General features: G+C 40.2%; 1 long non-coding RNA gene across 1 annotated transcript; it reads right to left on the reverse strand.

Annotated features, from left to right (window-relative positions):
* On the reverse strand, positions 1–26,793 carry LOC115335106. Its single transcript, XR_003921361.1, has 4 exons — positions 26,660–26,793; positions 17,267–17,331; positions 662–717; positions 1–569 (listed from the first exon to the last, which is right to left on the reverse strand). It is a non-coding gene; the product is annotated as an uncharacterized LOC115335106 (long non-coding RNA).

Consider the following 26,793-nt stretch of genomic DNA (forward strand, 5'->3'; position numbering starts at 1 on the left):
ACCAACATTATAGCTGGAGTTTAAGCACGTAAGAGACACAACTGCTTTCATAAGTCACATCTCTCCTGTAATTTGCTTACATGCAGTGAGCAATTTATCCTGTTAATATCTTGTTCAGCTATTGAGAAGTCAGAGTTTGAAACCACTGAAAAGAAGCCCAAGACATAAGGTGCAAAGGAATGTTAAAAATTGTTCTGTAGTCGAGCCAACCCCCCTCGGACCCTGCATGTGCAGAAAGTCTCCAGCCCATGAATCATCTATATACTATGTTGTGGTCCACCATGCAAGCTGTAGAGAAACACATGCCACAAGCTGATCTCCAAAGCCTCAGACAGCTTAGTCGGTATAAATTATCTCTTAGGATGAATTATTCTGTCTTGATTTGAGAATTTGACACTCTCTCCATTTGTAACTTGTTTCCTTCATCCTTTGCATGCGTTAGCACAGTACTGGGATATATTTAAAATCACAAGAGATCCATTCCCATTAGTTTGGAAGGTTATTTTATGTAAGGATTTCCTTGTTTCTTAATATTCCTTTACACAGGTTTTTTTTTTTCTTCATATATCCTGAAAAAGGAAAAGAAAATGGCATAAGCGCCGTATAGTGTTTCTGCCTTTCTTTCTTTTTCTCTCTTACCTTTACTAGACCACAATATTACCATTCATTCTTCTCATTCATTTGAAGCTACATTTTTAAAACTTCTCTTTGGATTTCCTAGATAAAACATACATGCTTTCCAATCAAAACTGCTTACTGGTGGTGCCTTTTTGAGGTGAAAACCTGAGTTATATGTTTTTTAATAAGGCAAAAATTAAATCTGATGTCACACCCCCAGTTCAGCAAACCAGAGAAACCCTGTTCTGACTCCTGGTCAAAGTGTGCTGCCGAAACCATGCTGAGAGCGCTGGCTGGGCTAGCTCCTGTTAGGCTGCCTCTGCGGTGCAGAGAGGAGGACACAGCAAGCTTCTCACCCAGGTCTCCCAAGGATTCACAGGTGATTTAGGATTCAAATCCTTCTCTCCCTCTCTCTCCTGAGGATTAGCCTTTCACGAGAGAAATCTCCTGCTGGTGCAGAACTACTGTACTGGAACTCACACCGTCCCCCTCGCGGCTACCGGGCTGAGGGGATTCTCTCCAAGATGATAAACTGACGTCTCCAAGGAGGCTCGTTCACTCACTGGCTCACAGGCACTAATTTAAAGGAGTGCCTAGCTACAGTATGATTTATCAGCAAATACTACTGAGAAAATAATGGGCTTTTAAAAGATGACATGTTCCAGAAATCATCCGTATAGCAACCTGCTATACAATCCAAAGTCCTGTTGGATTTGGCAGAAGTTCAGCCAGGCTGCAGGTAATGGCAGACGTGGCCAGAGCCGTTGGACTTTGGAGTCTGTTAAAGTTCTGAGTGCATTTCCATAAGAAAAAAAAATACTGTTTTATTTTCATTTACTTATCAAGCAATACCTTGCCACCACAACACCAAAAGGAAGTAAAATTTCCAGACTATCGAATGTCAGGGATAAATGGCCTCCCCATTTAAAGGCTAGTCTCTGGTGCACTTTAGCTAACCTTGGTCCCTAAAAAAGGTATGCCCTCCTGAGCTTCCCTGAAAGCCAACATCACAATGAGGGGGACAGCAAAGTGAGAATACAAAATAACTGCAAAGGTCAGTGTTAACGTACCCAGTTAGTCAGACAGGTTGGAGACAATATGACTTGTTAGAAAAAAGATACAAGTGCCGCAAGACAATTTACAGATACAAAAAAAGATAAAGGTACCGCAAGATGATAACCTGGCATTATCACATTTTATACTTTAAAATATCTATTGTTAAATACACCCTGAAGCCTACATTTGGAAACAGAAGAGCTCGACAAAGAATTTAGGTGCTCTCTTCTTCAGCATATATAGGATCTTATACACGACCAACATGAAAGTCAGCTGCCGCAGCAGACCTTTGGATGCTGTGTGTGCCCTCCAGTGCAGACACATCTGTACACAAAGGCAGCTGCACTTGACAGACAGTCGTTCTGGACTTGCATGCATAAGTTCAGATGCAGAAGCCATAAAACATTGTAAACCACACTTCACAAGTTCACACAGCAGAAGCTATTCGGTGGATTTGGCCATTGTTTAAGGCGCTCTGAAAACAGATGGAAACATGATGTCTTCTCACAAGTTTTGTTCCCACATTACTGCCACAGATGGTGCTCTCACCTCTTTGAGGAATAGATCTTTTTTCTTACAGAAGCAATAACAGGAAACAAAATATTTCACATTACTGCTAACATAACTGATCTCAAGCAATTAACTGCTGAGACATTGCAATCTTCTACCATTTCTTGCTCTCCTCCCCTCCCAGAACATATTCTTTTTCTCCATTTAATCCTCTTCCATTCAAAACCATCAACAGGCAGGGACACACATTGAAATATCAAGTCAGCTATTTACCTATATTTTCTTCTCCAAAAGTCCATATGCCCCTACTGAGTCATTCTACAAATGTCACTGCATTAATGTAGTTCATTGAAAATGAAGAAGAAAACTTTTTTTCAGATGGTTTGGTAAGACATTGTACTGTTCCTTGTGGGAGCTTTTTGTCTTTTCTTTTTTTCCCCCACTAAGGGCAAGTAACTGGATAATTATATTTCGACCTCCTGAGGGCTCATTTCCCAAATGGATGTAAATAATAAATCAAGCACCAATGGGAGACAACTTGGTTCTCAAAACAGGCCTCTACATTTCAGCATCTAGAATGTTATACAGTGTTTGCACTGTTGTTATTGTACCTTTGCACCTCTTAAACAATGACCTCATTGTTATTTTCTGCTCTTATAAGAAAAATCAGCTCCTGTTTACATAAAAAAGAATTTGAAAACCATCAAGAAGAAAAAAACTGCTTCCTACTCATCATTTACACCCACCATCTATTAATTTGCTAAGGAAATACATGCTTAAGCAAGCTCTAAAAATTGAACTGCCTTATTATTACAACAAATAAATAAATCAACAAAAATTCATGCAAGCAGTCAGTTGTGCCTGTTGATCACCATCTGGAAAACTTGAAGTCCAGTCCAGGCAAACACCTCTGGCCCCTAGGTGAAGTGCAGCCTATGAGTTATCATCCATGCTTTCCACATCCAGCTGCTGCTGGAGCATGTTGACTGCATTTTTAACATGTAGTACTTTTCCTTGGTCTCCTCACAGCCCTCCCATGAGCCCCAGAGAGTGCTTGCATACCACTAGTATGTTATGGGTTTGGTGTTTACTTCTTCAGGTCAAAATATCTGAAATGATGGGAGGGCTACATTATGGTTTGCCAGAAGAGAGGTTTTATAGTGTAATGCATACGCAACATGTGCCAAGGTGTGTTATGAGGGAGATCAAAGAGGTCTGAGCACAAAAGACCTTCTGGGATGGTGCTGGAAGTCTGTACAGAGTGGAGAAATCCAAAGCTTTTTCAGTCTTACCCATGTTGCCCACAAAGCAAAATATTCTTAAACCCACATGTGAATAGGACCACAGACAATTGGTTCGCTGCAGAAAGCACCCTGGGTGCAAATGTCTGTGAATGATCAGGAATGCTGGGCCTTGGAGCAGCCTGGGGAATTAAGGTATTTTTTAGTCTTCTAGGAACTTTGGAATTAAATGGGGGATAAGAAATTTCAGAAGATTCTACTTATTCTGGCCTTGTAACTCATGGAAGTTTCATTACTGGAAAAAATTATGTTATAATCCACAAGAAAGATGCTATTCACTTAGAATTACATGGGTGCGTCACCTTTGCTAAACTCTACTGTACAGAGAATAAATAAAAGAATTAAAATAATCTGGAACTGTACAAACTTCTATTGCCTGAGATGTTAGATATTTAATTACATAATTTTAACTGGTTTCTTGAATGTCTTTCCACAGTGCCTTTTTCTAATTCTTGAAGAGGGATATTTTGATTGAATTTCTCTGTAGAAATGGTCCTTTGTTGGTTTTTGTAGCGGATGCCAACTTTCTTTAGGGCCTGATCAAACTCCTACTGAAGTTAAAGACTCTCAGTAACATCAGTAGGATGAATTGAGAACATGTAAGTGTTGAGGATAAAATTTAACTCCTGACTAAAAAAGTAACTCCACTGTGCATGTACCTGTGAAGACAGAATTTTCTTCAAACTTCTGAAAACCAAAGATGTGTGTCAGATACTCAAATAATATAATTAAAATGATACAGTAAGTGAATATATATTTCTAAAAATTGACTCTACTGTTGCTAGATAGATAGATAATTCAATAGATACATTGAATTCCCGTGGCTTAAGGGACCTTTTGTACTTCAGATCAAAGATCAATAGAAAAATCTGATTGTATTGTAGTCAAGATTAAAAGAAGCATATCCACTTCAACAGGTCCCCTCTCTACCCCCATCTGCACAGAAATCTTAATGGGGTTCGTACAGAAAGTTTGGCTGGAAAGTCTGAAAACTTCTTCAATTCCCACCTGTGCTAGCACACAGGTCTAAGGTGACAGGAGGAACAGATAAATCTTTTGGGGCAGAAAGCCCTCCTGCAGCCGAGGACTGTCTCAAGCTAAAGGGCAGTCTTGAGAAAGTCTTGTTACAGAATTATGTCTGTTACACCGACAGAGACTAGAGATATGTGCAAGAAGCTGGAAAAGAAAGGATTTCTAGCCAAATTAAACCTGCTACTCCATGTTCTAACTATTTGAGCATAAAAAAGGAGTGTTTGTCTAGATCTTAGAAATTTTAACACATGGAATCAGAGAAAGCATTCTTCATTCCTACAGCTTCAGACATTTGTTGCTGAACAGTTGTTAAAATCACACTTAACCTTCTGGATAAAAAAAAGACAGATTTTGGAAAATCAGGTTAGAGGATGAATCATTTGAACTGTTCACTTTTAATACACCTTGAGACAGATAGAAATTTCTTCACGTACATTTTCAGAATTAGGTCAGTTAGTGAAACATAAAACATAATGTGAAATGTAAAAGAATAATGAAATGCTACAAAGTTGGTAAACAGAGAATATCCAGGTAAAGCAAGAATACATGGAAACCTCTTGTCCTATGACAAGGAATCAAGCCAAAGGATCTTGGATATATATTAATATATGTGAGTATAACCCAAGTGCAGGTTCTTTTCTCATTGCACTGCTGCAGGAGACTGTAGTTTGGCTGGCATCAGGAACACATGACAGCACATTGCAATAAGTGAAAACAGTGTTGTGTAATAACCCGTCCATACTCAGCATATATACTCACAACAATTCAGTCATCATGCTAGCAAATGCAGTCAGTCATGATGTAAGAGTTTGTTTAGAGTAAGACAGAGGCCCTTTATTCAAATGCATCACTGCCTCTATGAGGTGACATCTGCAAGTTTATACTGATTCACTAGAAGAATTTTATCAGTACATACATTGATACTTTAGCACATATTTGGGAATGCTCTGCTGAAGAGAAACCTTGGGGCTTGCCTCTTGAGAAGACAAACAGGACAGAAGGAACCGCAAAACTGGTAAAGAGCAGGATATTAAATTTGAGGGAGGGGAAACTCCAGCAGTGCTACCACCAGGCAGAATATGAATTCTGGAAGAGAAACTTGTCCAAGTGAATACTTGCTTTGTTTTGGATCTCATTCTGGACATAACAGCATCTAGTGTCATGCATTACTGTAGCCAAATTCAGATTATATCAGTCTTCATTTGGGAAAGGTGCTTAAGTGTGCTTAATATTAAGGATAAGTTTAAGCACTGTCCTGAATCAGGGTGGAAAATAGAACTATCTTCTTTTGCACCTCTTTAACTAACAGTTTTTCACTATTCTCTTCTGTTGTTGTTGCCGTCGTTGTTGTTATGGTGCAGCACTGTATCACCTAGTCACTGACAGCTGCTCCCAAATTTTCCAGTGATGCAAACTTTACTTAGAAAACGCCATATGCCTGCCTTCTCCTAAATATTTCAGGCTCAAAACATATTTTGACAAACTCCAAGCAGGGGTTCAACCCTTTCTGGTACACTGGTGGGCTGAATTCACAGAAGACAAAAATAACTCAGCCAGATTCCAGGGCCTCCAGAGGCCTCAGTGTTTGAGCTAAACAGTTTGGAGAAATAAAAGGGGCGGGGGGGGAGGGGGGGGGAGACAACTGGAAACTTTTCTGAGTCAGATGAACTCCCCAGTTTTCTAGACACTTCTAGTAAGAGACCTTTGCTGTATTAAATAGGTTACAATCCATCTATCACGTCTCCTGTCATCATCACAGGAGTAAGAAACTTCTGTTATCTCCATTTTATAAGTGAAACAAGAAGCGTAGAGGGACTTAGTGACCTCAAGTTACACTGAAAATCTGTGCAGTGTCTAGGAACTGAATCTCTCCAGTCCCAGTCCAACACTTTAGCCACAAGATGCTCTTTATGCTGCTGATAGCAAGATTATCAAATACAGCTAGTACCCATTGACTGTGTCTACATTAGCAAATGAAACAAGAGATAGACTGCTCTTTGGCCTCGAGGCTAGCTGACACAGCATGGTTCCGATCGGCACAGCCAAGTTCTCATACCCAAAATAGGGATTTCATGTTCAAGCTGTTTGCCGAGAGCGTTAACTCCCAATCTACGTACACTCCAGCACTGCTTGGGAGAGTGCTCCTTAGCACCAGCCAAAATTCTGACAAAACCTGTGCTAACAATGTAACAGCATGTATGATTGTAAAGCAGAGTCTGAGGCTATTCCCTGACCCTCTCAGGTCTGCTAGTACAGATGTAGCCTTGTTTTCCAAGTATCAATTGTTTGAAATCTTTGTCTGTTGAGAACACAGAGCGTTTGAAAAAGCCCTGCCAACAATGCTGGGATTGCAAGCATTTCTTTTGCTTTCCAAATATTCCTATAACTGTGAATTCTCAGTATTACCTTGGTCTGCACCAAACCTTTATCCAGCAGTAATGCTGGGAAAATGAGAGGCGTTTTGAAGTTTCATGCCCAAGTGCAACTTCAGGAGCAAGATAATGCACTACAACTCTATTCTGGTCTTTTCTGCCTGCAGCTGGAAAGTTTGGAGCCACAAAAATCAATGTCCTATTGTTCAGTGATTTCTTTTTGCGTGTTTCTTTGTGCGCTGGAGGGAGAATATTCATTTGCTCTCTTGTTTGAAATGCATTATTTAGTTATTATTCACTTACTAGCCCAAGACAAAGATATGGTATGACATTAGTGTTCTAAAGTGCTATCGATTGCCAGTACAAAATGAAAATATATAATTGATGAAAACATCAGGATCCTATGGGGACTTACAGTTCAAAAGGTTAAAAAGGAAATGCTGATCTCTTGAAACAAATTGATCTACATGCAGCCAAGCTGAGCTGAGTCTCTAAGCAAGCTGGGAGAGACAAGACAGAGCAGCTTGTTTGTTTTTCATCTGTAGTAAAAATACAACGGCTGTAATTTGAAAAAGAGCAAGTGTCACATTTGTGTAAAGCCTTCTGTTTGTTCTTCAGTTCATTGCTAGCGATACAGCTCTCTGTTTTGCAAATAAACTGTTTCATCTCAGTTCCTCACTCCCAGGACTGTCGGGGCTATGGCAAGCCTGGAAGCTGTATTCCAGTCCTGCTGAGAGGGAAGTGCTATGTTTTGCTGCTGGGTATGCCCTATTACCACATGGTAAGTAGTGTTAATAAACCTCACAGAGAGAGATGCATGTCTTTCGGTTCACCTAGAAGAATGCCTTGCTACAAATGGGGTTTCTGTAAGGAAGATTGCTGGGGGAAAAAAAATCAGAAAATACCTTCCTCTTTTGTAAGGAGATAGACAACTGGTAGGTAGTAGGTGGTGCTGCTCATTGCCATGGGGACATCCACATTCAAATCGTGACCCGCCTTTCCCCAAAAGTCCACAGTCTGCCCCAGCAGCAAGGCACTCAAAAGACAAGGTTAGACCGAGTCATTCCTCCCTTTACTATTGAGTGTCTCCAAAAGGAGTAACTCCCCCTTTACTCTGCTGTGACTGTGATACCAGCTGGCTTGGGTAGGAAAAATAGGGATGCTTTGCTGACCTCTCAGGCTTTCACCCACAACCGAGAGCCACAGATGAGCAGGCTCTGCTTTCTCTTATCAACCAGAAGTAACTGGGCAAGGGTAGGGGAAGGATGAAAGCTATCATGTGAAAGGAGTAGTTTACTCCCCATCTAGGGCAAAGATAGCATCTGGCAGAAGGCTGTCACAGCTGATTCTCTGGTCCATTGCTAAGATGGTTGTCACTATGTTTGACCTTCATTAATACTAAACTCTGAAGGTACAATCTAGACACATTCAGCCATTGAAGGAGAACCTGCTCTTCAAAGGGAATCCCTTCTCTCTCATTCCAGGGAAAGAAGATAAAACATAAATGCAAAAATATCTTTTCATCATTTTCCCCTCAGCTTTCTCAGCAAAGGGCATGCCTACCATCTGTCATTGAATCGATGAAACACAACAATGTGCACAGAAGAAGATATTTGTCTATATTTGTTTCCCTTTAGAAAGGAAGAACATAAGAATGGCTGTGTCAGGCAAGACGAAAGGTCCATCTATCTTAGAACGTTCTCTGATGTGGTCGGTACCAAATGTGCCCAAAACTTATGAGGATAAAGAGGAGGCAGCAGTTCCCCACAGCCTCCTGCAGCCTGAGCCTACAGAATTTCTTGAACTCAAGGTAATTTCTTTGTGTTCCATATTCCAGAACGGATTTTTCATCCAGAAATTTTTCTATTTTGTATTTTAAAACAATCTAACTTTTGTCACCCACAATCCCCTTGGAAAAGGGTCCTGCAGTTTAATTGTATGTTGGGTAAAAAACTAAGTCTGCAGCACTTATATGGTGAGAAACTCTCAGTAATTGTTCCCTATTCACAACTGCATTGATTGCTATCACATCCCCATTCAGCCACCTCTCTCATTCAGGATGAAGACTGCTAGCCTATTCAACCTTTCCTTGTGCGGAAACCATTATATACCTTTGATCATTTCCGTTGCCCTTCTTTGCGTTTGCTATAGGCTTTTTGAGATGGGTTGATCAGAACTGAATACAATATCAGAAAGGAATTCAACATGAATTCATACAGGGGCATAATCATATGAGGTGTTCTGACGCTTCCTACAGATGGACAATCAGCATCCCGAGAGCTTAATAAGCCATTTGTGCTCCCAGCACAACCCTAAGCTAATGGAGCAACATCATCCCCAGTTTTGCAGCACCAAAGTGGAAGCCTAGGGAACCAAATGCACCGATCAATAACTTCCCATTCATTTCATCAACAATGTATTTGTTTAAACAGAGGCAGTTATGTGCCTAAACACATTTGTAAATTTTAGCATGAGAGACAAATTTGCTCCAGGTCAGAGAGAGGCAGCCTGTGGTGGATGAGGGAATTGAAAGCAGGTCTCCCAAATCTCACATTAGCACCATAATCACTTGCTTTCTCTCATTCTGTGCACTCACTACTGATGTTTAACATGCTTTATCCACTATATTTATCTGTCATCTCAGGAATCCTAATGTGTTTCTAGGTGGAATATAACAAAATCTTCACTTTTCTGGAAAGGGAAAGTTGTGTGATGAAGAGTACTTAAACATACCTAAAGTGAGATTTGGTTTGGGGTAATATATAGACTATGAGCTGCCTGCATATTCATTTCAGTGCATTCCTCACTCCTATGGAAAAAGCGGGGGAAAAAGACATCACGTTTATTAGCTTTAACACTGGCTGCTCTTGCCAACTGAAAGCACTTAAATTGTCTCTTCCTACAGCTGCCTCTGCTGCAGCCTTCTGAAACAAAGAAAACTGAAATAAGATAAAAGAGGAAAGAGCATAAGGGCTACTAAGTTGCCGCTTTAAAGTTTGGCTCTGTATTTAAAAGTTGTAAGGTTTGAAAACGTGCCATTAAATTATACCACAGGCATCTACTTGAGCAGAGTTCAGCTTGCACAGTCTCCTTTCTATTGACAACAATGAGCCAGAGTCAGGTTTTTTCAATCAGGTTAGGAATTCACTGTTCAATTTATCAGGTTTGCTTTTGGCCTGAAAGAGGGCATATAAATTAAAAGCATACTCCAATAAGACGCAAGCTTTGATGTCTAATAGGGGTTCTATGAATTCATTATTTTAATATTTTAGATTTATAATCAGAAAGCTAGCCATTTTGCTCCAGTCTACGTAATACGTTTTTCATGGTCCCTTTCCCAGCTCCCTCTGACAAATGCTTTCCTCAGATTACATTCATTAATACTGGGGATGTTTTGCAAGCCCTAGGGCACTAAGATCAGTGATGATTTGAAACATCAACTTTCCTAGATATTAAAAATATAGTTCAAAAGAAGTTGAGGGACCTTTGCATCACTTGAAATATTTATCTTTAATAATGTATCAGCATAAATCTGCTGAAAAATTACTTTGAAGGGTGGCATAACATCTAGAAATGCAGAAATGATAAAAAAAGCTAAAGGAAAGGGAAAGAAATAGTTTAGGAGAAACTTCACAGGATGAGACTTGACACAGGCCATTCAAGAGTTCACTTTTTTGAAGGAAGCTGCTGTCACCATTTACAAAGGGTTCATCTTCTACTATCTGCTAGTACACCAGAACACTGAAGCTCCACAACATTCGCTCTTGGGCAAAGCAATGAAAAAAATCACAGATTTGCTCTAATCCTAAAATGCTTGTCTTCCTTTTGATCAGCCAACCTACGTAGGTAGGACATATAAACCAGCATTGTCTGGCTGTTTTTCCACTCCCTTGACATGAAGCAGTCAGAAAACTAGTTTAGGTGGGTAGCTAAGCTGAGTTTACACTTGCTTTGCATTGCTAGAGCAATACAAATCAGTGGGACAGTGTGTGAAATTCAAAACAACCATCAGATAAACCTGAGCCACCAGCTGTAACCAATAAAATATGGAAGTTTCACGTTAGCTCTTTGATGTTAAATCCATGACACTCTCAGCTGTACCTAGGCCAGGAGTCACAGGACAGTCATCTTTTCAATTGCTGTGTAGTATTTAGGAATTATGTGACGCCTTAGAGACAGAGTTGCAGATTCAATCCTCAGTTCAAACTTCATTGGAGTATTTGCTTCACAAATAGTTTCTCACTTCACTTTTTCTTTTAGAGAATATCCAACATGCAGAAATTTTGCTTCTGGTATTTGCTCTGCATGATAGCTGATTAGTGACTGAAAGTCACTACATAACATGTGGAGATATACAATATCCTAATTCTCCTTTGCTTATATTACTATGAGCAGAGGTAACTCCCGTTTTCTCCAAAACATATTTAGATTTGCACTGTACCATTTAGAATCATCCTTTATTAGACAAGTAAATTTTTCAGGTGAAATAATATTATTTATTATGGTTATTTTTCCTTCTGGCATCTGTAATATAGTGGGAACAGAAATAGTAAAGCAGGTCTGAGACCAAATCATTGATGAATTTAGGGAGTTAAACTCTTCCAGCAAGATGCTTCACTGAAGGACCTGTCATATGACAGAGTCAGTTTCCAATGGACCCAGTGCCTTTGAGATACCCTGATCGAGAGTTCCCAACTCATTACATGTAACTGATGTTTGGAACTATGCACGTCCCAGTTTTCTTAGGTCCTGCCTTATGTACTCATATTTGGTCATTTTATGTATTTTACATTTTCATGTGAACAATGTTAATCAGGTGAAAAAGTTCAAACAGAAGTCATAGAATCACAGAATGGTTTGGGTTAGAAGGGACCTTTAAAGATCACCTAGTTCAACCCCTGCTGCCATGGGCAAGGACATCTTTTAGTAGATCAGGTTGCTCAAAGCCTCCTCCAGCCTGACCTTGAACACATCCAGGGATGGGACATCCACAGCTTCTCTGGGAAACCTGTTCCAGTGTCTCACTGCCCTCATCGTAAAAAATGTCTTCCTTAGGTCCAATCTAAATCTACCCTCTTTCAGTTTAAAACCATTACCCCTTGTCCTATCACTACAGGCCCTGGTAAAAAGTCTCTCTCTGTCTTCCTTGTAAGACCTGTTAAGTATTGAAAGGTCTCCCCAATAAGGTCTCCCCAGAGCCTTCTCTTCTCCAGGCTGAACAACCCCAACTGTCTCAGCCTTTCTTCATAGCAGAGGTTCCAGCTCTCTGACCATTTTTGTGGCCCTCCTCTGGACCCACTCTAACAGGTCCGTGTCTTTCTTTATATACAACTTTTTAGATATTTTTTTAAGCAATTAACTGTTTTTGGAAGGACTGCAATTCCATACCTTTCTTGCTGGAATTATTAAAAACAGTAACAGTAAAAGTATTAGAATGGCCGAAAGCCTCATCTGCAACCTAGGATGCTACTGTGGTGTAGCACTATACAAGTAAATACTGCTCCAAGAAGTGCTAGTACACTACCTGGTTCTGGTTAAGTAATGCTAATTGATTTTGAATTTTTAACAAAGAATACGTTTAAAGAGAAAGTAGTTAATGTTGTAGGTACTTAAAGGACGCCATTAAAGGCACCCATATTCTTTACTCTAGGCAGCTTATTTTTAATTTTTGGAAATGATTCCCTGAAGGCTGGCTGCAAGGGCCAATCAGGAGGGAAGAGCAATCCTAAGGGTATAAAATATACTTTTTTTTTTTTTAAATTAACTAGACAGTTGGGCAAAATTATGATCAGAGTGAGAGAGGCATACTCAAGAAAGGTAATACCATTATAAGAAATTTATTAGTTTCATCAGCATCAACAGAACTTGAAATCTGAGTGGTCTTTAGGACCCATTTTTTTATGGAGAACTTGATCAAGGAGCAAGGTTAAGTAGCAATGGAAATTTTAAAGCATACCCCAGAAAAATGAACAATACATCACTCAGGGCCAGGTCATACTCACAAAGAGTTCTAAAGGAATTTAGTTGTGAAACTGCAGAATAACTAACAAAAGTACATCGCTTTCTGCTTATTGCAAGCTCTATTACTTTCCAGCAGAGTGAGAAAAGACAAATATCAGACCAAGCTTTGTAAGGGGCTACAGAGGCAATTCTGGGAATTACAGACTAATGAGTCTGATTAACATAGCAGAAAATTCATTTGCCTGTTAATTAGCATAAAATATAATAGAAGCTAGAACAGGTGGGCACATGAATAACTGTAACATACTGGGGCAGAATCAGCGTCATTTTTATAATTGATGAAACAGAGATTTAAAGGACACAGTGAGAAAACAGTATTTCTGTAGGTATAATACAGCATGCTTTCAAAATAAAACCAAACCCAACCACACGCTTTAAATAAGATCCTTCAGCAACAGTTCTGAAGAGCAATTAAGGTGGCACAAGAGGAAGACCTTTCAGGGATTAATAATGGTTTGGAAGACAGGAAACAACAAGTTGGAACAAATAATTCATTCTCAGAAGGTAAGGAATTTGTCACCACAGGTACCTCAAAAGTCAATGCTGGCACCAATGTTGTTCAATAAAATAATGAATGATCTGGAAAAGTAAAAGAATAGTGAGGTCTGACCAAGTCTGACATTGCCCTTGTTAGCTCTCCATGGTAAATTCAAGAAAAATAAATTTGGGACAGGAAGTTGAGGGCCTTGAAGCAGATGGCAAGCAGCTTATAAGTGATGAAAACAGAGGAGCCAGGGGGAAGAGGTAAAGCGAGAGATAACAGTGAACAGGGCTGGAAATGTTCTCAGTCCATCTCCTGCCTCAAGGCTGGGTCAGCTGTAAGATGTTACATCATCCCTGACAGATCTGGTGGGAAAGCCTCCAATGATACAGCTTCTATGGCATTAGGAAAGCACATTGTTCGAGTGATTCAGTCTCCTTGCTGTTAGGAACTTATACCTAACCTTAATCTTTCTTGCTGCAGTTCCTGCCTGTTGCCCACACCTCGAATACAGAGAACAGATTACTCCCTTGCTCTTCTGCAGAAGGCTTTCACATCTGTTGTCCTAATCTCACATTTATCATGAAATGAGATACTCCAGACCAGTCATAGTTCTCCAGCGTGTCCATACCAAGGCGGAGTAGAGCAGAAAGATGATGTCACATGACTCGCAAACTTCCTTTTGCTTATACTTCTCACTCTGAAGTTTGTGCTTGTGTAACAGCAAAACATTGTTGACTCATGTTCAGGTTGTTATCACTGTACTCACAGACTCTTTCCTGAAGGACTGTTGCTTAATCAGTTGTTTCCCATCCCGTATTTGTGTAGGTGATTATCACTGCCTAACTGAATATCCCTATTGATTTACAGGTTTTTATTAGAAACCATTTCATCAGTTCACTGAGATAATTTTGAATTCCAACTCTGTCCTCCAGAGGATTTGCACTGCCTCCCAGCTTCATGTCAACGACAAGTTCAGAACATTGGTAAAGTCCTGAATAAACTCTGACCAGAAAGGCCCCAAACAAATCTAGCTAGGACTGTGTTTCTATTTAGACAATACCACAAACAGTTACTGTCTAGATTTGGCTATCAACCAATTTCACTTTCTCCCTTCTGAACTTTCACGAAGACCATGTTTATCTAAAGAAAAGATGTGTTTCCTGCTTCTCTCCTATCCATGTGGATTGTTATCACAAAAAGACACTGGATTTCTTTGATTATTTTTTTTTCCCCTGCTAAGTCCTTTTGATTGTTAAACATGTTTTTATCTTGAAGGTGAATGTAGCACAACTTGTTTCATAAGTTGTTCCAGAATTTTCCTGGAACTTAAAGGAAGGTGTCTTTTTCCCTTTTATAAATATAAACCTTTTCTAGTTTTTCAGTGCTGCTTTGCTCTGATAACCAATGTTATGGTTATCCTCCATATCTCAAACACAAGTGCTAGTATTTTCAAGTTCTTTAAATATCCCAGGATGATATTGGTCAGCCCCACCTGAAGACGTCTAAACCTCTCTAAGAACTGTCTAACTTGTTCTTTCCCACTGTAGTCTTGAATCTTACCTCCTTTTACAATTGGTATTAATTATGCTGTAAGTTCCTCCAAGCAGTCTTTTCTACAAAGACTGATGCAAAAAGGGCATCACATCCCCCTAAGCCTTCTCACCCTTTTCTTGTGGTACTTTCACTGCACAGGAGAGAAAGAAACCTACCTCATTCTTATTTCTCTTACCAATTACATATACATGGAAAAATTTCCTATTATTCCTGATAGCTTTTGCCAGATGTCTCCCATTCTTGGCCTTGCCTATTTTTGATTTGTCCTTATGTTCCCATTGTGCTCTGTTACAGTCATCCTTCAACATCCAATCTAACTGACAGGTTTGGTGTGTGTTTGTATGTGTTAGAGGTCAAAAGTGACCTCACCATTTAGCAAAGATGGCTTTTGATACACTTCCTCTTATGCTTTGTCACTGCTGGTTTTTTCCGCCTGTGTCATTAGTACCACCTCTTTGAACATACTTCTCTGCGTTTAAGTTTGCTTTTAAAAAAAAAAATCTGTTTTCTTGCTCTTCTCCTTCCTAACTAGATGCTACCATATTTGTGGTGGTTCTCATTCAAACCACTCTGCACTTCCACATTTTTCAAACAGTAATTTTGTAGCTGTTCGTTACTTCTTTCATTGCTTTTCCATTTTCTGAAACAAAAGTTTGTCACATGTGCAAGAACTGAGGGGACACAAGGGATCAGGAATTGGTTGAAATTGTAGTGAAGAGTCAACTCAGGTGACACATGGGCAAATTTAATGGGATAGTCAGCATGATTTCCATGGAAGTCATGCCCCAGAAATGCACTGGAGTTCTCTGAAAGAATTGAAAAGCATATGGAAAAGTGTAATCCAGAGGATACCCCCCCCCTCTTTACAAGGTTCACTGTGTGTGACTCTCAAACTAAGCTCTCCTGGGATAAAAATTAAGGTTCTCTCAAGGATATCAAAGATTAATCACTAGTTAAGAGATATAAAATTAACAATAAGTGGTCAGTCTTCACATTTCATGAAGGTTACCAATGATGGTCGTCTGTGCTAAAGCTTATTTCCTCAACACATTCACGAATGAGGTGGCTAAGTTTTCTGATTATTCAAAATTACTCACTTCACTTGCAAACTGACTGTGAAGAGCTGCAGGAGATACTGTGTTTCTAAGTGAACAAGTAATAACACGCCAAATGAAATCCACTGCCAATAAATACAAAGCCAAGAACAGGAGAGGGAAATAACCGCACAATGTAGACACGACAATGAATTCCAAATTAGTTAGCACCCCTTACAAAGACATACTGCACTCCTCCCAAAAAACATCATCTTCTTGCTCAGCAGCAGACTAAAAAAGAAAATGGACCACTGGGGACTAATAGGAAAGGAAAAATGAACAAAACAGACAGCATTATTACATAACTCTGTTACACATACCTCATCCCTCCCCCAAAAATAAGGATAACATTCACAATGTCTTATAACCCAGTAACTAGGGACACCATATTTAATTATCAAGAAGCAGATTTAAAGCATCTGAAAATTAAGAACTGTTTGTGTATGTTCAATAATTTAATTATGGAACAAACTCCACAATTCATAGAAGAAATCTCCATCAAAACAATTAGATGCAGCAATACACAACAACCTTTGGCTCAAGAAATCTTTAAAGTCTCGAGTGCCATGTGAAGGGAATTTATACATCACTTTTCTAATATTCTTTCCCTCAGCATCCACCACTGGCCACCCTTAGGGTAGAATAATAGGTAGATATTAGTCTGACACAGTGCAGCTGCCTTTAAAGAACTGAAAATATATGTTAGTAGCCTGTTCCTAATTTCAGTAATGTAGGTTGGCAGTATAGCACATTTTACTTCACAGGGAAAATAGGAGAGTCTACTCAGATTTTTTTTCATTATTAGTGCAGCACAACCGAGCTTTTCATAGAAATTAAGTTCTTGCTCCAGAAAAAGGCAAAAAAAAAAAAAAAAGGAGACACAAAGAGGGATGGGTATGAAATCAGTAATTTGGGCATGAAGGAACAGGTGGAAATGTAAGAGTGTGAAAGCCAAGATTTGGGCCAGTGTCACAAAAGGGGTGAAGAAAACAGAAGTAAAGGCTGTCTCATGCACAGTTATCCTAATCTGATGCAGGCAAAAAATTTAGCTGGTGGGATAAGAGTGGCAAGAGCAAGAGATGGAGCCCGTGAGTTGAGGACAGAAGGAAGAAAAGGAAGGAGTGTGAATGCAAGTCATGGGGCGAGAGTCATGGCTGAGTGGCAGGGGAGCCATTACAGCTAGTACCGTACACATATAATAAGATAAATCTATTGCTAGCTTACCAGGTTTATACAAATTTTACAGAAACATGAGGCTCCCAGCGGACGAAAAAGTGTTACATTGCCATCTAGAGCAGAAAAAAGGAAAATATGGGAATATGTTAGGTGAACACAGCTGCTTTGGAATAAAAAAAAAAAAAAAATATTTAAAACAGAGAAGCATTCAAAACCTCTTCAACCAGGAAATCCTCAGGAGCAGTGATGATGCTTTTTGTCAAACCCTCATGTGAAGGGAAACCCCCAGTCAATACAAGATAGGACCAGGCCTTTGGCACCATGTGGCCTGCAGATGAGCCTCAAACTAATAGGTTAGAGAGAAAAATAGCTACAGGAAGAAAAAACTTGATTTGACAAGGCAAATCTCACCAGTGGCCTTGTCTGGTATCCTCTTTCTAAAAGGGCCAGATGCTTCAAAGGCAGGCCCAAGAAACTTTGCAAAGAAAAACTGTCCTTTGAGGTTTTTGTTGTTTGTTTTTTTTAACTAACCCAAATAAATCAATGTTTGGTTCTTACACAATAAAATAAAAGTTTATTCAATTTCTCAATCAATTTTCATGGCCCTGATATAACTATGTGCATTCTCTCTGCAGCAATATAAATACAAGTCAGTAAGTGCTCATTATTAGTAAAAACAAAATCAAGTATATTTTCCCTCTAAAACAGTTATAAGCCAAGATCTTAAAGAAATGGATAAGGAAAGCATTTCAAGGTATTCTTCACAAACTCAAGTGTCGTACAAATTAAATTAACTTCCCGACTTGTAAATTTAAAGGGATATATAAAATCCAAGCCACAACAGTGTGCAAACACTCAAACGGCCAAATTGTCCCCTGAATTGCACCGCTACTGGCCGATGCCTTATATCTGTGGTAGAAATGCAACTGTTGGAACGAAGACCGTTACTCAGCTTACCTGTTCAGTAGATCCCCAAATCACCAAAGCGCACGCTTAGCGGTAAGCTCGTAGGCGGCGGGGCGGCCGAAGGGAGAGGAAGGCGCCTGGCTGCCGCAGGGGAGGGCTGCTGCCCCTCTCGAGCCCTCTCCTTGCAGCTTCCCCGCCCCGCGCAGCAGGCGAAGAGCGCGCCGCCTCCGCCTCTGACCCCGCCGCCAGCGTCAAAACCGCCTTCCCGCTGCCACCACCGCGCCTTCGCACCATCCAACCCCACGGATAGCGACCGCCCCCGCCTCCCGCAGCAGGAGCCAGGGTTCCCGCGCCCCAGGCTCGCCTACGGCACCCTTATAAAGGAAGGTGCGGTGGGACAGGCACCAGTTTCCACCACGCCACAAAGCGCAGCGATACCTTCAGGTTTTTAAAGCGTCGGTATCCGTGACAGTCCATACAACAGTCAATTTACAGCCTGACAGGGCACCCGGTAGCTTCCAACAGTTACGCGGTCTTCCCTGCACAACCTCCACAAATCTGGTAAGTCACAACAGCCAGAACTGTTTGCTTAGGACTGAGCAAGAGCAAAATTGAATTACCTCTTGTTATTAGAGATATTTGTCCCAGAGGAAGGTGTTGAAACCGCTGAAGCAAGAAAGTGAGAGAGCATTTTATGGCTCGCTGCGTTATGAATGGTCTATGAATACACAGACAAAGTAGTCTCCAAAGCTACCAGACTTTAGCTATGGGCTCCATGTTTGATTACAAGATTATAAATGGTCAGACATGTACTCCTGTTCTGTTCTCCAACAGTTTATGACTCCTTTCCATTTTACAGTACTCAGTGGCAAATCTCGCCTAGTCCAGGCATGCACTGAGACTCCGATTGTTTACCTTAGTTGATTCAAGCTGACACGTTTGAAAATTATTATATCCATTTGTTCTGCTAGATGTTTTGTCTCCCTTGCTTATACTTCTTAATTTCTCACTTCTCCTATTATTGGTCTTATGACTAAAGGCTTTAATTTATTCACCATACGATGCTTTTACACACATTTTCTGTCATTCATTACACATTGTCTCCATTGTCTCCCAGTATCTCTAGGGTGTAGTAAGAAGAATTGAGAATATAAAAAGTTACACTACATATTACCTCATATGTCTGCCTTAGACTTTAGCTATTGAACTTCCATGCACTTTAATAGAGCAGACTTTTCCCTACTGAAATTATTCAGTCATGAAAGTTTAATAGTAGGTGTGAGCCCACATAGTATCAAAGTGCAAAATCAGGAATGTTAGCAGACACAGGAAGATGTAATCAAGACACATCTTGGTACCTCAATAAATCTGAGGAGAAAATGATCAGAATATGGAAGATAATCCCTGCCTTCTTTTCATATCCTTCTTCTGCCTTCATTTTCTATCCTGTATCTTTCTGCTCCAAGTTTGACTTTTGTTCACACTTTCATATGTGGGGTGGGGTTTTTTAGCACTATCCTCACACAAGTATGCTTCGGTTTTGAGAGAGAGATTATGTCCAAATCAATACATCACTTAATAATTAAAAGTTCACACTGACATGTCCTCTCTTCCAGGCATACAGGAAGAACATCCATTACACGTATGAGAAAAGACAGTGAAAACCTTTCTCCCTAAAAAGTCTCAGACTTCTTGTCAGGATCTCAGTGGCTTTTGACTCCTTTTTAATCCATTTCAATTACTCTTAAGCAACATTCCCTACAGTTGCTTAAGTTACTAAATATTCAGATGCCATCTTAACAACTATCTCTGGTGGATTTTGCTGCCATGACTAGAAGATTCAAAGCGTGGCCTTCCCCACCAAAGCCAATGCCTCTGCATACTTGCCTTTGAAAAGGAAGCCTGGAGGGAGATCCTGCTATCCCAGTTTTCTATCTGGAGAAGATTTCACTGCTGCAGGAGGGGAATAGCCAGCAGGTATCCTCTGCAGACATCTTCTAATGGAATCACTTAAAGGAGACTTAGCTTGTTGAGTTTCAATATTTAATGGTCTGAACTAAAAAGAACACACAAAAATCTTACTAAACCTAAAGCAATTACTATATGTAGTAAGGAAGCAATAGGTAAAAGCCGATAGAGCCGAACTCTGACAGCAGATTCTCTGATTGCAATTTTCCTGCGACAAGTGCTGATAAAATTACTTTTTCGGATCAATTTTGCATTAACAGACATCACCTGGTCTGTAAGGAACACTTGCAGCTCTCCTTCCTCGGCCACCTCTTACAATTTGACAATAATATCAGAAAGCAAATGTTTTGAGAAGGAAGGCTAATTAAACCAACTTACTCTCTGAAGCTATGATTAAAATACACACTTCCTTGTACCCTTAAGGACAAATTAGGAACAAGGGCATCAAACAAGAATCTACACAGACACACTACAGTCAGAAAAAAAATGCAAGCAGCGTATAAAAAAAAATCAAATGAAAGGTCCGCTGGTGTTGGGAAAATGCACACAATACACATAGTACCTTGCTGACTTTTTCCCCAAGTATCACAGTTACAAACTGCTAAGATTTTTTTGGAAACAGCCAAAAGTCTGACATCCAAGAGCAGTTCCTCTTGATCTCCTTCCCAAGCTCTGGCACTAGACAACTGCATTAGAAAAAGAGCTTACTTCCTTCAAAATGTAAATGTGCTTTTCTGCCTAAGAAACCACCTAGTTACTGTGATGATTACTTCTGGCTAACCTTCAAGTTGTAAGCTTCTGGAGACTAATTAGAAAGCTTCTCGTAACCACAGCTGTCATAATGAGGCACACCCACTACCTCTTTCTTATTACCTCAGCCAGTACTCAGCTTCAGAAATCATTCTTTCAGAAAAGCATAACAAAAAACCTTCAGTCTATATTCATATCACTAAATCTATACAAATGCATTCGAAAACCTTCGCAGTGCTCATTACAATCATGTTATCAGCCTGAGCTTTTTTTACACAGAGCTCTGAATTAATATCTCCTTTCCACAATAATTCTTCTGCACTTTCTGTAACGGCGTTCTGTAGAATTTGTTTAGGTCTTTTCTGTTTTTCAAAAAATGGAAGGGAATATGGCTCATTGGAAACTAAAATTGCCAGGTGAAGTACCACCTTGTATTTTTATGGTTTGCATTCATGTAATGGGAATGAGATTTATGTCCCTAACCTTGAAATATTCTGAACCAATTATTTACTTAATATTTATGTTAAATTATCTATGATTGCAGCACTGACTATGAAAGCAAGCAGAAAAAATTCTGCAGGTGGCCTGTAAAGCTAATTTTGAAGTTAGCTGTACTAAGCTCATGCAGTGGTCTTACGGAATATTAATATAGTGTTATAAACTACAGTACCCTCAGGGTGTTCACCTGCCATGGAATTTAATTTACTTCATATCTCATCTAATAGACTGAATCTCATCTATTAGGTAAATATAATGTGAATACATTTCCTTGTTTCTCTAAGGAGTTTATTGGTAAAACCTGGAGAGGCATTCCCACAGAATCTTCTACTGCTATAATTAGCTTGAAATTGAGCTATTGTGCCCTTTTCTGTATTAAGCAATACAGAATATACAGTCTAGGTACAAAATCGCACCGTGCTCAGAGTCGATGCAGCAGCTGCATTGCTCACGCAACACGTTTGTGTTTATTCTTTGCATTGCAAGGAGGAAAAACTACAGCAGCCTCTGGGGAGTTGAGCCAGAGGCCATGTCTGCACTGTGCTGAGCGCTGTGCCAGCCGAGGGGAGCTCTTCTCGGGGACAGCGCTCTGCTCTGCCCTTGGTAGCTTAAATGGCACATTCTTCTGTCTAAGCAGATAGACCTCAATTTTGTAGGATTATGAGAACGGTTAAGTTGACTGAAAACAAATCCGGTATTGTCTGCAGCCAGCACGCTGGCACAGCTTCAACAGTGGGAGTGGAAAAGGGTTTGAATACGCTTTGTCCCTGCGCGCTTCTCGCAGCGCCTAATGCCCGGCTGCGGCAGTGCCGGGCAGCGGGTATTTGTTCCCAGGGCATCCGAAGCACCCTGCGACAGCCGCTTACCGGGCAGGCTGATAGGCAGCGCACAGTAAAGGCGTTTTCTAGGGAAAAGGGCAGGGGGCACGCGGTGTGCAGAGGAGCACGCTCTCTGATTAGCTCTACTCATGCTAAAAACTGTCCTGGAAAGAGGAAGGCCATAGCAAGTTTTGCTCCCTGCTTTGTTTCCACATGGACTCTTCTGCCTATGACCTACTGCGGCATAGTGTTGTACACATTCGGTTTATTCTTCGCAGCCTGCGTTCACGACAGCTGTGGTTGCTTAACACCAAGGCCACTCCTACAGTTAGGTCCTTCGTGCTACTCTGCCCATCAGGATGTACAGACTCATACACACTTTTTCAAAAATCACAAGAGAATATAGCCTTACAGATATCCCAGATCAAGCCCTTTTTTCCGTGGCCTGCACTTCTGTGCATGAAGTGTTGGCAGCATAACTCCCAGGGATAGGTCCTCCAGAGAAGCTAGCAGGGGCAGGGAATTTAAGCACCTGACATGGTAAGTGTTCTCATTCTGTGTATGCCATTTACGATTCAACTTAGTTGCTATGTCAGACAGAGGAAAAAGACATGCAGGATGCATAAAAGCAGAAAAATGCATCGCAAAAACAGCTTTAGAGAGGGAGAATGAGAAAAAGATAGAACCCATGGGCAACTTAAAAAATAAAAAGTAGATGTTATAGTTCACTGAATCAAATATGACATTATAGTGCAGAGGAAATTGAATTCATCTGTACTCGATAAGGGTGGCTTCATTATTCACTTGTGTCTTTGCTTAGTTGTGACACTCATGACTGATGAGACCATACCCATCTCATGAAGATAAATTCAATATCCGTAGTATCATTCTAATATATTCTCTATATATAGAGAATGCATTTAATGGATGGTGGTGGGATAGTATTTTTATCTTCACTGGCTCATGAAAGGAAGAAGCACAATTTCCCAGAGCTGACACTTTGAGTGAGTTTATATGGACCCCTTTTCACAAGTTCTGTGGTGAGGGTGAAAGTGTCAGTATGGGGACATGGGAGAGGGTAGCACGGAGGTTGACTTCACTGACTTATCTAAGAACTGAATCCAGAATTGGATCAAAATGGAGATGAGATTTGGCCATTGTATCCTAATCTTGATTAAATACTCATCTGTGTATGAGCACGCCACCACCATAATACAGCCACTAAGAGGAAGCACCGTTGAAATGCACTGCCATTAATCTAGTGTTGCTCAGAGCTGTAACTTCCCTCCTCTTCCTCCATTCTTGTTCAGGTTTCCAAACCAGTGAAACATTTCTCCTTGATGAGGTCTCTGACTCATGTCTCCTCCCTCCTTCAGTAGCATCATATATTCATGCACACCTCTAGCAGACTAGTTTTAAAATGTGGAAATCTTGGAAGCTGTTCAGCAGAAGTGATCCCAGAAGAGATGTGATTAATAAGTAAAGCATATAGGAGAAGGTCAAAGGTAGCTATCATAAATTTAATTTACTATGCATCTGTAATTTATCATAACTCCATACAGAGTGTTGACATGCCTCTTCATGAGAAAGTTTTTTCCTGATAGATCTGGGGGGAAGAGGCAGAGCGCAAGCCAGCACAGGTTTCTAAAGTGCCATCGCTGTACGTGCTGCTGCTGGAGCAAACACACATCCACACGTACACACCACTTCAAAGCACTGGTACAGCTGCCCGCTCCAAAGCGTAGGAATTTCTGTCGGGAAACTTTCTGTCTGGATCGGGACAGAGGTCCACTAATTCAATATTCATACTCTCACAGCAAGACAAGTGAGAGACTTTACTGACAGGTAAAAGAAACATCGGAGAAGAAAATTCTGGAATAAGCTGCACATACAGAATTTTCTTTCAAATCTCATCATTTGGCAGCTGACATACGTCCACTGCATAATGATTTATATAACTTCTTGTGTGTAACTTTTGTAGTGTAACTGAGCAACACCAGTATTGCTCAGTTTGTCAGTGTCTTCATCACAGCCGCTTTGACAGTTTCATAATGCAATCATTAAAATCTGCTTCAGGCTGAAACTTGGCACACAAATGCGTGAGGAAGCCAAAGCGAGAAATAGTTACTTTAATTTCTAGAAAATTATTACATACTGTCTCTGTTCTGGAGTATGGAATATGATAACTGGCTTTGATTATCATATGCATAAATTAGTATTGGAATTTTCTTCTTGTTTGGTCTAAAACTGTAATTATATAAAGCAGATATTTTCTGTCATCATCTACATAACAGAGCATTAATTTGTTAAGGATACAGCAACATTCCTCCACCAGATGATTAGTAGCAAAGAGGTGTTATGCAAATAAATACCAGTTGTATAACCAACTGAAATGCAAATTTTAAACTAGGTCTAAGGTGTTCAAAAGATAACAAGGAAACCAAATGGGGGAAAAGTGACAAAGCAAAACAAAAAAAAACCACAAAACAAATCCTTTGCTTTTTTTTTATTTCACAGTTTGACAAAAGTGTAGCAAGAGTCTAGTCATTTGTTTTTTTGTAGAAAGAGCCCCTTACATGATCCTCTCAGCTACCTTTCATTGCTGTATGTCCTGATTCACTGAAATAAATCTGTACATTATTCTCAGATTCCAGGAGGAATGTAGAAAAGCCATTTTTATAACTAGCTCTAGAAACACATACACGAAATTGCATATGTACATGTATGTACTTACGAGTCATGTTTAGATTCCCTGGAAGGTTGAACTTAAAGAGCTAGGTCCTCTCTTAGTTCAGTGGAACCAGGCCAATTTACACCCCAGTGTAAAAAACTGGGCAGTAAAAAACTGCCCCAGTAACTGACTGTGACATTTCAACTTGGCTTTAATAAAGTTTTACGTACATATTTTTTTCATCCAATTTTCAATTTAGAATTTAATTGATATAGGGTCTAAAATATTATCAGGCAAACTCATTTCAAATGGAAGTATCATTTTCCAAGTGATCAAACTGTCCATCTAGTTCACTCCCCATAAAGCCTCTATTCAGATGTTTAATATTGACATTATACTTTTTATGAAAGATTTTCAAGATACCATGGAATTTTGAAACCTTACACACAAAAATGTTTGACAGTATATTATAAAAAAATAGAAGGAAGCAAAATGTTTTTTTCTTTCTCCACATACAGTGCATTGGAGACTTTTCCCACTGTACAGAATAGACTTTCTGCTCCAGTTGAGGTAACACAAGTGCTTAAACTAAAAACTGAATAAATTCTGATCATAAAAGGGAAAGGTATGGTTAATACACAGTTAACCAGAGAAAAAAATGTTGTCTCATTAGTGGCATTTTGATCAGATTCTTCCGTATTTTCTCATCAAAAAAAGTGTCCACTCGATAGCAGAGGAAACATTACCCTTGCCTCCCCACAGCGTGCAATTCAAGCTCAACAGCACTCCATACACGTTCATTCCCCGAGTGCTCCACTGGTAACACAATTGCGGTAATTACGGCATGAGCATGTTCTATGAAACGGATACTAGTTCATTAATTAGAAGATGAACGTAATTGATTATTTCAACAGCAAGGCTAAACACAAGGGTAATCCCACAGAGAGATCTGTAGGGAAAGATCTGTCCAAGACGTGCCCTTGACTTAGCTGCTTCTCCCAGGGGGTGGCTTTAAAGGAACACAGCCTAACAAGGTAATAATTACAGACTACTATTAGTGATAGTTAAGTCATTCATGACCTGTTGCCCTTCGCAAATTGTTCCAGAACTGATGTGTATTTCAGGGGATGTATTTGCCATTTACAACCATCAGCAAGACACTTAGACAGACAATTGTCACGTGGAGGCCCTTGGCCATCTCTTCTGATGATGTTCTGGTCAGATAGTGCTCAGATTCAATCTCACCTTTGCTGTTGATATGTCACAGTGGCTCAATAAGTGTCTGCTATCATTTCTCCTCTGGTGTGGCAACAGAAATCTTTTGAACAAAGGAAGACTGAGCAGTACGAGTGAGATGTCCCCGTTGGTGCCACCTTCCTTATCTTTGTCACTGAGCACATGCCTTACCAAGAAGATGTTGCAGAGGAAAATCCCCTCACACAGCTTGTTAACACAGATACACAAATGAAGCCCCGATGTTTTGGCATTCAGCCCCTAAGCACATGTTCTAGAACACCATACTGCATTAGCTGACCCCTAATTAGGATCACCAAAGGCCTAATTACGGCAATGATTTAAATCAGTCCATTCATGTTTTTAAAAAATGCAGCACTTTTTGTGGAACCACCAAGCCGGCACTGCCAAACCAGAGCAACCACGTCCTTCTTTCTCTCTCACCTTGTCACAGGCTGATTTAAGGGTTATTGCATCTGGCTTGATTCAAACATTGTACTCAGTCCAGCTCGTGGTTGACCACATATGGGTGTACTAGAGGAGGGGGAAAACCAAGAAGCTTTTCCTTACCTCATTGCATTCCTAGTAATCACTTACCCTTGGCAGTCATCAGCTCTTGGCAGCCCTCCGTGTTCCCCGACCACAGAAACAGGTCCAGTCTTGTGCTGGCAGCAGAGGCACCTACACCACCGCAGAGGGCAAGGGCAATGACAGAGTCTCTTGCCACCTCT

Source organism: Aquila chrysaetos, chromosome 2 (genome assembly GCF_900496995.4).
Source record: "Aquila chrysaetos chrysaetos chromosome 2, bAquChr1.4, whole genome shotgun sequence".
Classification (NCBI taxonomy): domain Eukaryota; kingdom Metazoa; phylum Chordata; class Aves; order Accipitriformes; family Accipitridae; genus Aquila; species Aquila chrysaetos.